This window comes from Uloborus diversus, chromosome 4 (assembly GCF_026930045.1).
Source record: "Uloborus diversus isolate 005 chromosome 4, Udiv.v.3.1, whole genome shotgun sequence".
Lineage (NCBI taxonomy): Eukaryota > Metazoa > Arthropoda > Arachnida > Araneae > Uloboridae > Uloborus > Uloborus diversus.
The window spans coordinates 60249414-60264820 of record NC_072734.1 but is presented as its reverse complement, the minus strand read 5'-3'; the positions used below and the strand labels follow the sequence as shown (position 1 = coordinate 60264820).

Below are 15407 nucleotides of genomic sequence, written 5' to 3'. Positions count from 1 at the left end.
ATTTCGCTCAACATAAGTGTGAAGTCTCAGAATCTTTTTCTTTTCTTCTATCATAATCTCTTAATTTTGCTCATTGTTGTTTACAGTGCCGGATCTACGGGCTCGTGTCGCGGGGAGGGGGTATTTTGAGGGTGACAAATTGACATGAAGTTAAATAACCAAAGAGGATTTAAGGATGACTAATAATTACCTTTTCAGGACTTCAATTTCGAAAGCTTTAAGAAGAAAGCCACTTTCAAGCAATTTCTGAATGGTAACCCTTTCCCATCTCTTGTCTAACATCGCCAAAGAGAGCTTTGAAATGTGGTTTTAGGATTTGTGCTTTAAGAGTTTCAGCATCCTCCTTCTCCGGCTATCAACAAAAGTTGCTTAAATTTTTAAACCCCAAATTCCGAAAAATTCCGGAGAAAGCCCTTGAACCATCTCGATTTCAAAATTAAAAAAAAAAATTCCAAAGGAGAATACCCACCTACTTTCCAAGCTTCTCAACATTCGGGGGGAAAGGCTCCAAACCACCATTCTTTACCTAAAGCTAAAACTAAAGATAGCCTACGTCTTAAAATAATTCAGTTTCCAACATTTTACAAAGCAAACCAGTATCCCCCCCCCCCCCCACCGATAACAAACTCCAGTGATAATCTACAACCGCTTCAGAATTGTTTCTTTGGGAGTTCCCTTTTTCTAATATCCTCACATGGCTTGAAATTTTGATTTCAGCTATACCATGAGACGATCCCTCAAACCCTTTCCTCCCAAAGATAGCCTGAAATTGACTTCAGTTTTGAACACAATTTCAGGAAAGAACCCCTTCCCCTATCCTCTATTGTTATCAAACAACACAAATTTTCTTTTTTTTAGGCTTAAATAGCTGAAAGTTTTAGGACCCTAACTCCCTTAAATTTCTTAAGCTACCTTAAAATTGACTTTATTTTGGAAAAAAGAAAAAAAATCTAGAGAAAACCCAATTCTCAGTTCTCCAAACATTGCCTATGCCTAAAATTTTAATTTTTAGGTCAGTTTTGAAATTTTTCTGACCCAACGGAGCTTTTTCTCCTTCCACTAAGAAAGGTCAACGAAAATTGCGTTTTTAAGACTTCAATTGAGAGAAATTTCTGAAAGCAATCCAACGAAAAAAAAATAAGATTTTTAATTTACCTGAGTATTTAGAAAAGTTAGATCTAAATAAAAAGAGAGTGATAGAGATACATTTAAACAAATTAAAGTGCGGAAAGTAGTTTTTTCCTGAAATTTTTCTCATGGCGCGGGGCCCCTAAGAAGCGCGGGGCCCGTAGCATTTGCTACTTCTGCTCTATGGCTAATCCGGCCCTGCTCTCCTTGAAACGTGAAATTGCGTTTAGGGGACTTCTCTTTGGAGAAATTAATCCCTTTTACAGAGTGAGGGCCGTTGACACTTAGAGCACAATTTTTACACATTTTTCCTCCTCTATGTGTCCCTAAAAACTAGAGGGGCAGTATTATCTATCTCCCCCTCCCTCTGATCCTTCAAATTATGATCCTCTTTTGACGGACCTATGGGGCTGTCCATAAATTGTATCACACTTTTGTTTCAACATTTTGACCCCCTCTCCCACATTTTTGTCACACTTCACTTTCCCCCACTCTTCCCCTTGTCACCGTCACGCTATTTTTCCCAAGGATTTTATTATTAAAAAGAAATGTTTTGTCCGGCTAGTCATTTCGAACTTTTCCATAGGGAAAAGGGGGGGGATAAAGGAACAAATAATAAAAAGACCACGCCCACTTATATATAAAAACATTAATTTTTAGAAGTCGGAAGGGGCAATGGACCCCCCCCCCCCACCACCACCACCCTCACCCGCCTAAAAAGTTGTGCTCGTGTGTGCTGTGTGATGTCACTTTTTGTTACCCTCTCCCACCTCCTTTCTGCTTGTCACAAACTGTCACAATTTCACCCCCCCCCCCTCTCCCTCAAAACGCGACAACATTTCATGCCCATCATTTCAAAATTTTCCAGGGAGAAGAGCAAAGGGTTGTATTAGGGCGATTGGCGATTCTCGAAAAAAATGTCCCATGCGTAACGCTAAGTTTTTTATTTTTATCAAGTACTATTAATTAAATATGGGATTAACTGTATACTGTAATGCTTTGATAGTATATTAAAGCGTGTATTATTCCCCAATCACCAACAGCATTATTTTTTGGAAGGCTTTGGTTAGCTGGAAAAAATAAAAAACCTATCGTTACACTGTTGCGCACGGGACATTTATTCAAGAATCGCCCAGCGATACATTTCTAGGGAAAAAACAATAAAATACATACAAAAATGCTTAATTTCATTTTGCTTCTGAAATCGCCCCTGGTCGCCCACATGATGGACCTGCATTTGTAGACAGCCCCTTTACAAAGGATTCCAAAAAAAAAAAAAAAAAATTTCTCTTCCCGTTTGCACTATAGGGGCCTTACTTCCTCCCGCAGTGAAACACGTGACGCAGCGACTCGCGGAGAGGAAAGTAGAAAAACTCCTTTCGCAAGTGCGATAAAGTACGCAGCCAGAGTGCAGATGGCAGCCGAAACAGAAACACGCGCGGTAAGTTACGCATCGATTGGTTGTTTTATTTTTTCGCCATTTTCACTTCCTCCTCTTCTCATTCTTCTGTTGTTGGCACAGTGTAGAATTGGAGTAGGGTAGTTTGGGGTAAAAAAAGGGGAAAGAGAATTTCAATGTTTCAATATGAGATTAATTCGATCCTACTTTTCTTTTGAAAGAATTAGGACCTGAAATTTTGTGCATTGCGTCTCTACACTCTTTGAGAATCACTCCATCCAGGGGTGCCTGATGAAGGTCATGAGACCTCCCAAAAAGTTCTTGTTCGGCAAAATTATCAACTTCAGGAAAATTTTGGAATTTTATTCGGCAAATTGCGAATTTCCGCACTCCGAAAAATTTCAAGGCGCTTCTGGCTCCATCTAGGGGGCAATCCCCCTCCGCTATCGAGGAAAATGGGGTTGTTTCCTTCAGTCAAAAGTACTACTTCTAATCAATGAAAAAAAAAAAAAAAAAAAACATGGAGCAGTAAAAAAAAAAAAAAACTTTTATTTTCCCAACAGTTATTCTTCATTTATTAATTTTTTTTAATGTCCGATTTTGGAAATAAGGCGCGGTTTTTATGACGTCACAAGTGTTGTACTTTGGCGAGTTTCTTCATTGCCGCGCTAAATAGATATCGTCTCGCCATATTGCGAATATGAAACACCTCAAATTAGGGACAGATTTCCTTTTCCGATTTTTTTTTTTTTTTTTTAATGTTTAATTTCGGTTTCCTTTTGACTAAAAACTACTTTTTCAATTGTTTACATTTTCGGCAGCTTTTATTTATTTCATAAATTAACAACCCCCCCCCCCCCCAACACTGTAAGAGGTCTTATAGTAGTATACATTCGGAATCTAAAACTATTTATCTACTGCACCACGATGCTAAACACTGAAAACCGAGATTCACATCAGAGATTTGGGACGAAAACTACACAAAATCCTCAAGTAAAAGTAAAAAGGATGGACATGTGACTAAAATATTCTATAAATTTTAGTTTTACTGTTTCACTTGATTATTTTATGCATTCACATTCACGCCTCCCTTGAAACTCTCTTTCTCCTCCTGGGGGAAGGGGACGTTCCGCAGGTGCTCAGGTTGTGAACAACTGCTTTATCGAATGGCAAAATGTATAAAAAAAAATTTGGAAGACGAAAATTATTTGAATCAAAATATCGTACAAGGTCAAGGTGTCGTCCACAAATTATGTGTCCTGCTTTGAGGAGGTGGTTGAGATTTTAGTGAAATCGTGACATTTTGTGACAAAAGAAAAAAAAGGGGGGGGGGGGCAAGAAGTGTGACATCACGCATTTTTATAGCGATATGTATATGTAATAATATAGCATGACAAAGGACGGAAGAGGGTAAGGTAAAGTGTCTGGCACTTAGTGACAAGGGGAAGGAGGGGTCAAATATGATGACAAAATGTGACACTTATGGACAGCCCATAATGATATTCCAAATGCGATTGAATACGAGGTTTATCTGCTTTTCGCATCCAAAGTTGTCTTGAATAATGCTATTTCTTTTTTTTTTGAAACTGTCCTCACTGTGAACCAAATGTATCTGGGTACACGAAATTACAGGGGTGCCCAAGAGCAAAGACGCAACCCCCTCCCCCCCCCCACCCCCAAATTTCACGAAGAACTCTATCAAATCGGGTGCCCTCCACAAAAATTAAACTGTTGCTTAAAACACACCCCTATAAATTCCATTGGCGAATTCTGCGCCATGCCCCCCCCCCCCTTCCCCACTAGGTGAGCAACCCTGTTTATCATACTCCATTCTACACTCTTACCTTTACATTTTACATTAATTTGTTGTTTTTTGCTTTGTTTATTAGCCAAAAATATCTGATGAGTTCGACACAGAAACTTTGATAGAACTTGTAAAAAACCACCCTGTAGTATGGGATGTCAACAACCCTTTACACAGAGATAAATTTGAAAAAGATTCAACTTGGCAGAAAATAGCAAGTTCCCTTGTCGAAGGTTTTGAAGAGAGACTGCCCCTTGAAAAAAAGGACATTGGTAAGAGAATTTGATCCATAGTTACGCGTTTGTATTAAAGTACTAGCCGATGACTCGGACGTTGCAAGCTACCGGCCACATAGCGCGCTAAAAAAAAAAAACTCCGACACTGATTCTGACACTGTTCTTGCTGGTTTTAATGTAAAGTGGCCTTCTGAACCTAAATTTTACCATCCTTTTCCGTCATCAACTAACACTTATTTGAGATAGCGAGCGCCCCCCCCCCCCTCTCTTTTTCAGTTTTAAAGTTTTAATCATTATTTTAATTTCGAGGAGAAGGGAGCATTAAATTAACCGTTAACATTCTTCTGAGGGGTTCAAAAGAGAAGTTCAAAAATATAAACATTTGTGGCAAAGAGGGAGCTTTTCGGGTATTTAAAAAAGTAATTAAAGCGATTTTGTTTTCTGGATTTCCTTTCAATTTGTTCATTTATTTTTGGGTGAAGAACTATTGCATCGGCCTCACTCCTATGAGGCCCATGTTGAACGAATTTACTTTGTAAAATTCAAAAAAGAAAAACAAAGGAATTTTGAAGAATCTCGTGTTGCAAACGAATCGCATCGCAGATCTTCTGTAAAGAACCTTCTCGTTGTATTTATATTTATTCAAGTTACTTTCTCAGACATAATTAAAATTAAAAAAGAAATCAAGTATGCTTATAATATATTATCAATATATATTTATATTTCTGGGAACGTACCATCCCCATTGCATATCACTATGTCTTTATCCTCATATATATAATAGCCAAAACCACTGATCGAATAACGCTCTGACGTCACCAACAATGAAACTCGCGCCATAGCATTTGTGATAGCGTTATTTCATTAAATCAAAGCACCAAAAAGGTGGGCAATGTCGTTCTTTTTAATGATCCGTTCATCAGACGATCGTTCATTCTTTTGATCCGTTCATTCAACTCGTTCATTTGAACGACTTCGTCTTTGAAGGAAAAATAATTAAAAGTATCTAAAAGTAAGAAAATATGTCTATGAAAAAGTAATGAAAAAATATTTTATTTGGCGCCATATCTTGAATATTCAGAAAAGCATAATAAAGCTACTTCTTCATCGGGTGGGAGCAGTGTACCCTAAAAGGAGCTTTACAGTTTTCGGAACGCGTCGCGAGTCAGCAAGTAAACAAGGCAAAAGTATTTCTTGATATATTATAAAGCAAATGTTGAAATAAATACAGAACTAATATTCTTTGAAGAAGTTTAGAATACGATTTGAAAAAAGACAAGATGACATAAGTTTAAAAAGAATTAACGTAGTTACATCCAATTTACTGTAAACTGGTTTGAAAACAAAGGGTTTTTTACTTCCTTTTACAAAAAAGGAAGTATTGTATTCGCGAAAAAAATTTCACCCAAAAATCGGCCTTAATTTCCATTTTGCTCATCCCCAAATAAATGTTGAGTTTTTCTTTCAACCCGACCACACGTGAATATGCGCCTAGAAACGTACAGATACCCGAAATATCCATTTTGACGATCCCCGAGTTAATTACAACGAGTTTTCTCGTGACGTCTGTATGTACGTATGTATGTGATGCGTATGTGTATATGCGTGTATGTGTGTATGTGTGTATGTATGTCGCATAACTCAAGAGCGGAATGTCCTAGAAAGTTGAAATTTGGTACGTAGACTCCTAATGGGGTCTAGTTGTGCACCTTCCTTTTTGGTTGCATTCGTATGCTCCAAAGGGGGTCTTTTGCCCCTTTTTGGGGGGAAATCATTGTTAATTTCGATGTAAACTCAGGTGGTGTTATAATTTGGCGGACCTTGGCGATATATCGCCAGTCTTTTGGTCGCCATGTTTTGTCGCCAACTTAGCGACAAATTTGGTGGATTTTTTTTTTTAAATCTGGTTTCAATTTGGCCACTGTAGGTGATATTTAGAGAGTAAACTATTGAATCACATTAAAACTGCCAATAATGAGAAAATGACATTAAATTGGAGTAAAAGGAAGTCATGTGATGCACACATCAGCTCGTTTAAGTAAACATTTGTTTTTTAAATTAAAACTGGCGTATTTTGTCCAGTCTGACCTTTTTTATTCATATAATATTGCCAACAGACAATGTATATAGTCTAAAAAGTACGAGGGTCAATCAGAAAGTTAGTTGCACTGTTTAAGAAAACAAAAAGAAAAAAAAAGGATTGAAATTTTACAATAACTTTATTGTTATCCTAAAGTTCCATTCAAAATCTACTTTTCAACGCAACCTCATTTGTTATTTAAGCATTCGTCAAGGCGTGGTACAAGTTTTTCGATGCCTTCTGCAAAAAAATCTCGTCCAATGTCCCATATGCATTGTTGGGTTGCAGCTTTCACTTCGGCTCCGAATGGCATCGTTGCTATGAAAGTTCTTGTTTTATGGGACCAAAAAACAAGGAAATCAAGTCGTGAAAGGTTTAGCCGGCTAAGGAGGGTGATCCCACACTTCCCACCTATACTTGATCTTCCCTCGCGTTCAGCGTCTTCAATATCTGTGCGTCCATTCTCAAACATGTTGCACCATTTCACGATAGCTTGACGTGATTTTGCATTTTCACCATACACTTCATGCTACTGCCCATAAATTTCAGTGCAGTTACTTTTTTTTTTTTTTTTTTGGCCCACAAAATCGAACCATTGCATGCATTTCCAATTTGGATGCTACTTGCAGCAGTTTGACATGTTTGCGATTGTACATGTCTGAAGAGTTGCCATGCCATAGTTTCATTAAATGTCCCAGACGAAACATATTTACGAAGTAGTGCAACTAACTTTCTGACTGACCTACGAAACAACAACAAAATCGGTAGCTCAGCCAGGGTACCAGATAACTTAATTAAAAAAAAAGACTCACCTAAATATAAGGGAGCTTCAAAAGTATTCCACCGATGAGAACAGAAAAAAAAAAAAAAAAACGCAGCACCTTTTTAAGTGGGGAAAAAAATTAGACAGGTATAATCCTTCCAAAAAATCTTAAGATATTGAATGTTAAATAAGCGACTTGGAAGTCGCCAATCAAGTTAAAAAGAAAGGCAAATCAACACAGATGGTAATTTATAGGGATGTTACAGATGACAAAAGGATCGCCAAAAAAGTGATAAAAGGTGTTTTAGAAATAATTTGGGCGACAGAAAGCATCAGAAGAATTTTAGCAGGTGCGTGGGACAGGAAGTGGTAAAGTCAAACTGTTTGGATCTACCAAACTGTTTGGGCTATTAACAAAATGTTTGGACCAAAGATTTTATTAGTAGCCCAAACGAGTTACACAAAACATTACTAATGGATACATTGGAAAATTGCAAATGAACTGCAACGGTTAAAGAAAAACTAGCTGCCGGCTTTGCACAGTCTACTTCGAAAATAAAAGTTATGTCAAGTGACGCGTGTTTAACCAAGGCTTCACTTGATACGCGTCTTATCAGGCTCAGTCATTTCAATAAAAGTTGTAGTATGAAACCAATCAATCAAACAAAAAACCGTGTCATACTCCAGTGACATCTGGTGGATTTTGTGGCAATTTTTAACTATATAAACAACAGATAAGATTATTCTTAAAGAGAATAGTTATTCAAAATTGAGTTCAAAAGTATTTGAGCTAATTTAAAAGCGGTTTTTTTCTTCCTGAGGAAAAGTGTTTGAAAAGATATTTTAGGCAAAAAGTGAAAAAATATGAAACTTTGTTTTCAAGAAAAATTAAGTTTGGAAACAAAATCAGATGAATATAAGCCGAGGAAGATAAATCAATGTAATTTCCGTGTATGAAAAAATGTTGTGATTAATTATTCCAACTTTTCGCAATAAGCATTTTCAAAATTATTTGAGTAATGTAACTGCAAACCTTCAATAAATATAAATAGAAGTGAGCATTTATTGCAATTTGTACATTGAACTAGAGGACCCGACAGACGTCGTTCTGTTCAAGCTTTGTAAATTGAAAAATTTGAAAATTTGTATAAACTATCAAGTGTTTGAACCGTTCTGTTGAAATAAATAAGTAAAAAGGAAATGTTTTAAGCTGCTTGGTGTCAGAATGCGTATATTTATTACAATTTGATTAATCTAATGCCCACTGAGCAGCTGTTTTAATAACTATTTTTTCTCCCGTACTTAATGGTTTGTTCCTTCAGCCATACTCAAAGGATAAAAAGCGTCCTCAGATTAAGTGAAAAAAACTAACTCCCCATCTAGAACAAACGGGAAATCCCGCTGCAACATCCTCCATATGAAAAAGAATAAAACGTTCGAAAGGATATCGTTTAAAAAAATGATAAAGGTAAAAGCAGTTCTTTGAATATGCGAAAATCACTCATCCCTCCCCCCACCCGATGTAAAATGAACATTCTTCAACTAAAATGACTAAAAACTCTTTAAAAACAAAAAGCAATTCTTTGCAATTTGAAATATTTCACCAAATAAACAAAAATACAATAAATTACATTAAGCTTTAAAATGTAAACAAATGATCACGCAACTCTACTGTTTATAGCCAAAGTTGCCAAGCCACCACGTTAGTATTATCCAGCCGATCAGTGAGCGAAGCCAACTCCGACCGATTAGCGGTCCGATCTTTTGAACGAAGACTTTTAAAACTTCATATATTGCCTAATTTGTTCTTTCCACCAAAGATTAAGATCTTCCACTAAACTGATCTTTTGTGTACAGAAGTATCCTGTTGTAATTTTTCTGAACCAAAATAAAATTTGTTTGGTCTTTAAATTTCATTATCTTTTCCTTTAATAATGTACTCATTAGTTTGATAATCCTTAAAGTATTCTTGACATTGGTGCCAAAACTCAAATGGATCAAAACACAAATTTGCCATTTCAACTGCGCTTGCGCACGGACTTTGCTTTTTGGGCTTTCTGTTTCAAGATTTCGTGTTGCTTGTTTATATTTAGGTTATGCTAGAGTCCCAACAAATTAATGAATACGATTAGAGTATTTTCACGGCAATTTCGGGATACATTGTATGAAACAATGGATATGAATAACTGATAATCTTTATAAAGAAAAGAGAAAAATTACACTTCAATATTTATTGGTTTGGAAATATTTATTCAACGTAAACGTAAAACACGTTATGTACTTCAAAACTGATCGGAATATTACAAATATCCGTCTTTTGCGGATATTTTACGTTAGGCGTAACCAGCTTAGTATTGTTACAAATTCTGTAAATAGTAATTATTGTAGTAACGTAACCTGTAAATAGTTTCCCGTAATGAATATACAACCCCTTTTCATATGGCTAAAGTATACGACCCCCTATTTCCTTTTTGTTCATTGATAAAATTTGATAACGGTCTACTACTTTACAGAAGCGTGTGGAATATTTGAGAAATTTCTTTTCGGTGTGTATATAAGCCGTTAGCGATGGATAAACAGTGGAGTTTCGATTGAGAATTTGTACTGAGAGTGTGTATTAGCTCTGTTTATAGCGAGGCATTTCGCTGTGTTGTTTTCGTATTTGGAAGTAAATACGTGTGTAAACGTTGAGTTTACGGTGTTGTGTGATAATTGTTTAATTGCTGATGAATAATTTAGCAGTTGTTGACGCTCTTTCCTGTACATAGTGTAAATAAATTTCCTGTATTCTTTAATCAAGAACTGTGTCATCCTTTCAAGAAAGTTGGAAGCCGCACCGAATCCGTTACAATTTGGCGCCCAACGTGGGGCTTCTTCTGGACTTTCTTGGAGTAAGTGTGACTTTGGACATTTTTACATAAAGACTTTTTTTGAATTAGGACTTTATTTTTATGGTGATTACTCGCGCAATGGATGAACAATTAAAACAACTTCTTGACGCAATCACCTCTGTGAAGAGTGATATGGCGGCTAATCAAGAACAATTAAAAAGTGACTTGACTGCAAGTTTTACAGCTAAACAAGAACAATTAAAAAGTGATTTGACTGCAAGTTTTACTGCAAATCAAGAACAATTAAAAAATGATATGGCGGCTAATCAAGAACAATTAAAAAATGACATTGCGGCTAATCAAGAGCAATTAAAAAATGACATTGCGGCTAATCAACAACAATTGAAAAGTGATTTAATGGTGCTGAAAAATGATTAACTTCTAACCAAGAGGAAATTAAAAACGACCTTACTTCGGTAAAGACTGTGATGGAAAATAAATTTAATGAGATAGAGCATCGAGTTGATGCTATTGAAGGAAAGTTTGAAGCAGTTGAAGGCCGATTCATCGCAGTGGAAAATAAAATCGAAGAGAAATTTGAAGAAAAATTGAGTACCGTTGAAGGCCGATGCAATGCTGTAGAAAATAAATTGGAAGAAGAAGATAGAAAATTTTATCAAGTTAAAGAAGACATCTTTAAAGACCTGGAAAGGAGATTGGCGACCGCGGAAAGCTGCTCTGTACAGTTTGGCGCTCCCACATCGGTTGCTCGACCGTCCATTAAACTTGCCACATATGATGGGAAAACTTCGTGGCAGGTTTACAAAACTCAATTCATGATAGTGGCGGAAGCGAACGGATGGGACTCTGCTACCAAGGCCTGCCATCTTGCAGCATCCCTGAGAGGTGACGCAGCGGACATTCTTCAGACCCTTCCGGACGGCCAGCGCCTGGATTTCGCCGCCCTCACATCTGCGTTGGAGCTTCGCTTCGGTGAGAAGTGCCAGAAAGATTTCGGCCGACTCCAGTGGAAGTCCCGTTTCCAGAAAACCGGGGAAACCCTGCAAGAGCTTGCGGCGGACATCGAGAGACTGTCTCATCTTGCTTTTTGCGACTGCCCTGCGGATGTTCGAGACAACCTGGCACTCAATTACTACATCGACGGGGTTCGAGATCCGGAAATCCAGAAAGCTCTACGGATGGCGGATGTCAAAGACCTGAGTTCTGCTGTTGTGTATGCGATGAAGTTGGAGGCCGCCCAGCAAGCAACCCGCAAGGATCGCCATTCAATCCGCGGCGTGAAAACTGATGAGCCTGATCCGGTTTCGTCACGCTTTGCTGAACTGGAAAAGCAAATAAAAGAAATTGCAGGAATCCTCAAAAGGACTTCGGCTCCCAGGTACCAAAATGGACAATCACTTAAGTGCTGGAAATGTGGCGGCGAGGGTCACTTACGAAGAAACTGTGAAGCTCGCCAAGAAACCAGAGGGAAGAGCACCTCTCCATCGCAGGTCCAGGAAAACTAAGCCATGGCAATCTCGCGGGGCAGAGGTCGCCAAATTGGAATGAGCCCCATCTTAAAGTTTTCCAGATTTCATCGACGAGTGGCGGCAGTAATGGACTGTTTGTTTACGCATACGTAAACGGGTTTCCCTGCGAACTGATTATTGACACTGGAGCCAATGTTACAATCATTAGAACAGATGTGGCTCGTCAATTTGGACTCAACATTCTATGGACGCCGCCCTGCGTTACCCTCCAAACTGTGACAGGTGACAAGATCGAGATTGAAGGTAAAGTAAACTTAGAAATTGTGTTTGGAAATGCCACTTACCATCATACGGCATTCGTTGCTGCTATCACAGACCCCTTTATTCTCGGATTGGACTTTTTAAAGAAGTATGACTTCAACCTCGACTTCAAGACTAATGAGCTGCACTCGATGAGAGAAGACATAGCCGTTTTCCCCGCAGAAAGTGATGTAAAATCCGCTCATCAAATAATAGCCCAAACAGATTTATCGATTTCCTCAAGGTCAGAATCATTAATACCTGGCTCCATTGAAGAAAGCAATAATTTTCGATTTGGACTCATTGAATACCCCAACCTAAACAATAACCTAAAAGGAGTGCTGGTAGCATCTACGCTTGTGGACCTTTCTAAGGATGTAATTCCTGTGAGAGTCGCCAACGTGAGTGAAAGGCCAAGGAATATCCGAAAAGGTGAAGTGTTGGCAACTTGTACTCCAGTAAACTGCATCATTAGAAGAATCAATTCCCCTGAGACTGTGTCTTCTGAGTCCTTGACATCGAAGTTAATTGGGAGTGCGCCGTTATCGAATGATCAAAGAACTGCTGCGGAACAATTGGTGGACGACTTCAAGCATCTGTTTTCATCTACATCGGAGGATGTGGGCCGGACGGATTTAACGCAGCATAGGATTTACACTGGAGAACATCCCCCTATTAAACAGCATCCAAGACGACTACCGTTCGCTAAGAAGGAAGAGGTCGAGACCCTCCTGAAAGAAATGCAGGAGAATGATGTCATCGAACCCTCGTCCAGTCCTTGGGCCTCTCCCATCGTCTTGGTCCGAAAGAAAGATGGCTCCACCAGATTTTGTGTCGATTACCGACGGCTGAATGAAATCACCAAGAAAGACAGTTACCCTCTTCCACGGATAGACGACACCTTGGACACTCTTTCCGGACACAAGTGGTTTTCGACCCTGGACTTGAAGAGCGGCTACTGGCAGGTTGAGATAAGTAGGGGAATAAGGACAGTTCAACGCCAGCCGGCGGCAATGCGGCTATGCATCTGCAATCCGGCTCATAGCCGCCTCCCACTCCCCCTCCGACCTTGGGGATGACCTTGGGGTTGCGCCTCGAACTTGAAGAAGGTGACCACCGCGTTTTAAATATTTTCCCGCATTTTTTGGACTTCATTTTACCGTGAAAGGTTACGAATAGTTTTCGCGCGTTTTAGATATTTTCCCGCGTTTTTGTACTTAGAATATTTTCCGTGATTTTTTCTTTGTAACGAAGGTTTTCACAAAAATAATTAATTAAAAGATGATGGTCCCACCAACCAACCAGGTGTATTAAATACACCCTATCAACCTTTTTTTTTTTCATTTAGGTCTTAGACTATTTTCCAGTCTTTTGATCTTCAATTATTTTCCTACATATTTGAACTTTGAATATTTTCCGCGAATTTAATTATTTTTATTTTTACAGAGTATCGGAGTTGGGAATCGAACACCCAAACTTTGATTTATTCACGTATTTCCATCTTTTTTCATTTTTACAGCTTAATTTATTTTTCCGCCTTTCGAACTTCACAGTTTTCAGAATTAGTTTGTTTTCACGTATTTCGAACTTTGTCATTTTTCTTTGTAACCATTTACAAGGGTATTTTCGCGCATTTTGTCGTTTTTTTTTTTTTCGCGCGTTTTCGAACTTTGTCATTTTTTTTTTTTTTTTTGTAACCTTTTAAGAGGATATTTTCGCGCATTTATATTCCCCCCCCCTCCCCCGCGTTTTCGGACTTCGTCACCTTTTTCTCATAATCTTTTACGAGGATATTTTCGCGCGTTTTTAGATATTTTGCCGCGAATTTTATTTATTTTCGGTCATACTGGACTTAGTTGTTTTTTCTCACAAACTTTTACGAGGATATTTTCACGCGTTTTGATTTATTTTCAAGCATTTTAGAGTTCGAGGATTATTTTACCGTTTTAGTCTTAGACTATTCTAAAGTCTTTTAATCTTTGATTATTTTCTCACTCTCTTAGTCTTTCACTATTTTTAATCATTTCAGACTTTGAATATTTTTCACAAGTTAGATTTTTCTTTCATGCATTTTTGGACTGGAAATTTTTTCACATCCATACATTTAGGATTTCGATTATTTTTTTCTAGTTAGGTCTTTGACTATTTTAAAGCTCTTTTGTCTATTTTTAGCAATTTGTAGACTTAGTTTATTTTTATACCTTTTGATTTCTAATTACTTTTGCATCTTTTATTCATTTACAAGTGTACTCGACTTTATCATTTTTCCAACTTAAACTATTTTTTTCATCATTTAGGAGTTCAATTGTATTTTCATACATATTTACACTTAAAATATTTTTCGAATTTTGATTTTCTTTTTCATGCATTTCAAACTTTATCATTTTTACATCTTTGATTCTTTGCACGAATTTCAAAACTTGCAATCAATTTACTCTTAGTAGTAATTAATACTTATCATTAACAAATTTTCACGAATTTTAAAAATCAACTTAATTAATTTTTTCCAGTAAGCAAATTTCACACTCAAGTTACATTTCATCACTACATATGCTTTTCAAGAGATTCATTTAATTTATCACATTTTATTTAATCAACTCCAATAATTATTTTTTGATTAGTATTTAACTTAGTCATTTCATCGTATTACTTTATTTATTTTTTCATACAAGCACTCTTGTTAGAATAAAACAAAATTTTCAACTTTCATGAATTTGAATCACTTTGACTATTTCATTTTCCCAATAATATTTTATTTTACTTTAACATATTCTCACGCGTTTTACTATTTATCATTCATTTACCAAAGTGATGAAAAATGTTCCCGCTATTATATTCAAAATACAACTCTTTCAATATAGTTATTTTCCAAGACGAAAGTGAACAAGTTTTTCTAAATTATTACTTTACAGCCAACTAATTTCATTAACAGAGTTTTCAATACAATTTATAAATTTCAGTTTTATTTATTAATTTTTCATTCGCATGCAAATAAATTCAAAGTCGCATATTTCATTCAAGTCGGCTTCAATTTTGTATAACTGAAGAAGCTTCCAACAAAACACTCCCACATCACAACCAAGACTTACAAAAGATATTTTTACAAAATTTCAAATCATTTCAAGAATATACACACTCATAGAAAATCCCCAACAAAATAAAATAAAAAGTTTGCTTAGCACAATTTTAGACCTATCACAAGTACTATATTTGCTCCTTTTTAAGAATTTTCATTAAACTTCGAATTAATCTAATGCTAGTTCATGATCAACATAAATAGATAGGAACAGACACATACAATCTTCGTGGAAAAAAAAAACCCCGGAATCAATAGTAAATTTATCATACGAAGAAAAAAATATTTTAAAGTCAAAAA

The 15407-nt window shown here is 36.9% G+C and overlaps 1 long non-coding RNA gene across 1 annotated transcript in view; it reads left to right on the top strand.

The window, feature by feature from the left end:
• Window positions 1–2548: 2548 nt before the first annotated feature.
• Window positions 2549–15407, top strand: part of LOC129221284 (uncharacterized) — a 35109-nt gene continuing 22250 nt past the window's right edge. The window contains exons 1-2 of the long non-coding RNA XR_008580493.1: window positions 2549–2569; window positions 4417–4603. This is a non-coding gene — a long non-coding RNA (uncharacterized LOC129221284). The remainder of the gene's footprint in view (window positions 2570–4416; window positions 4604–15407) is intronic.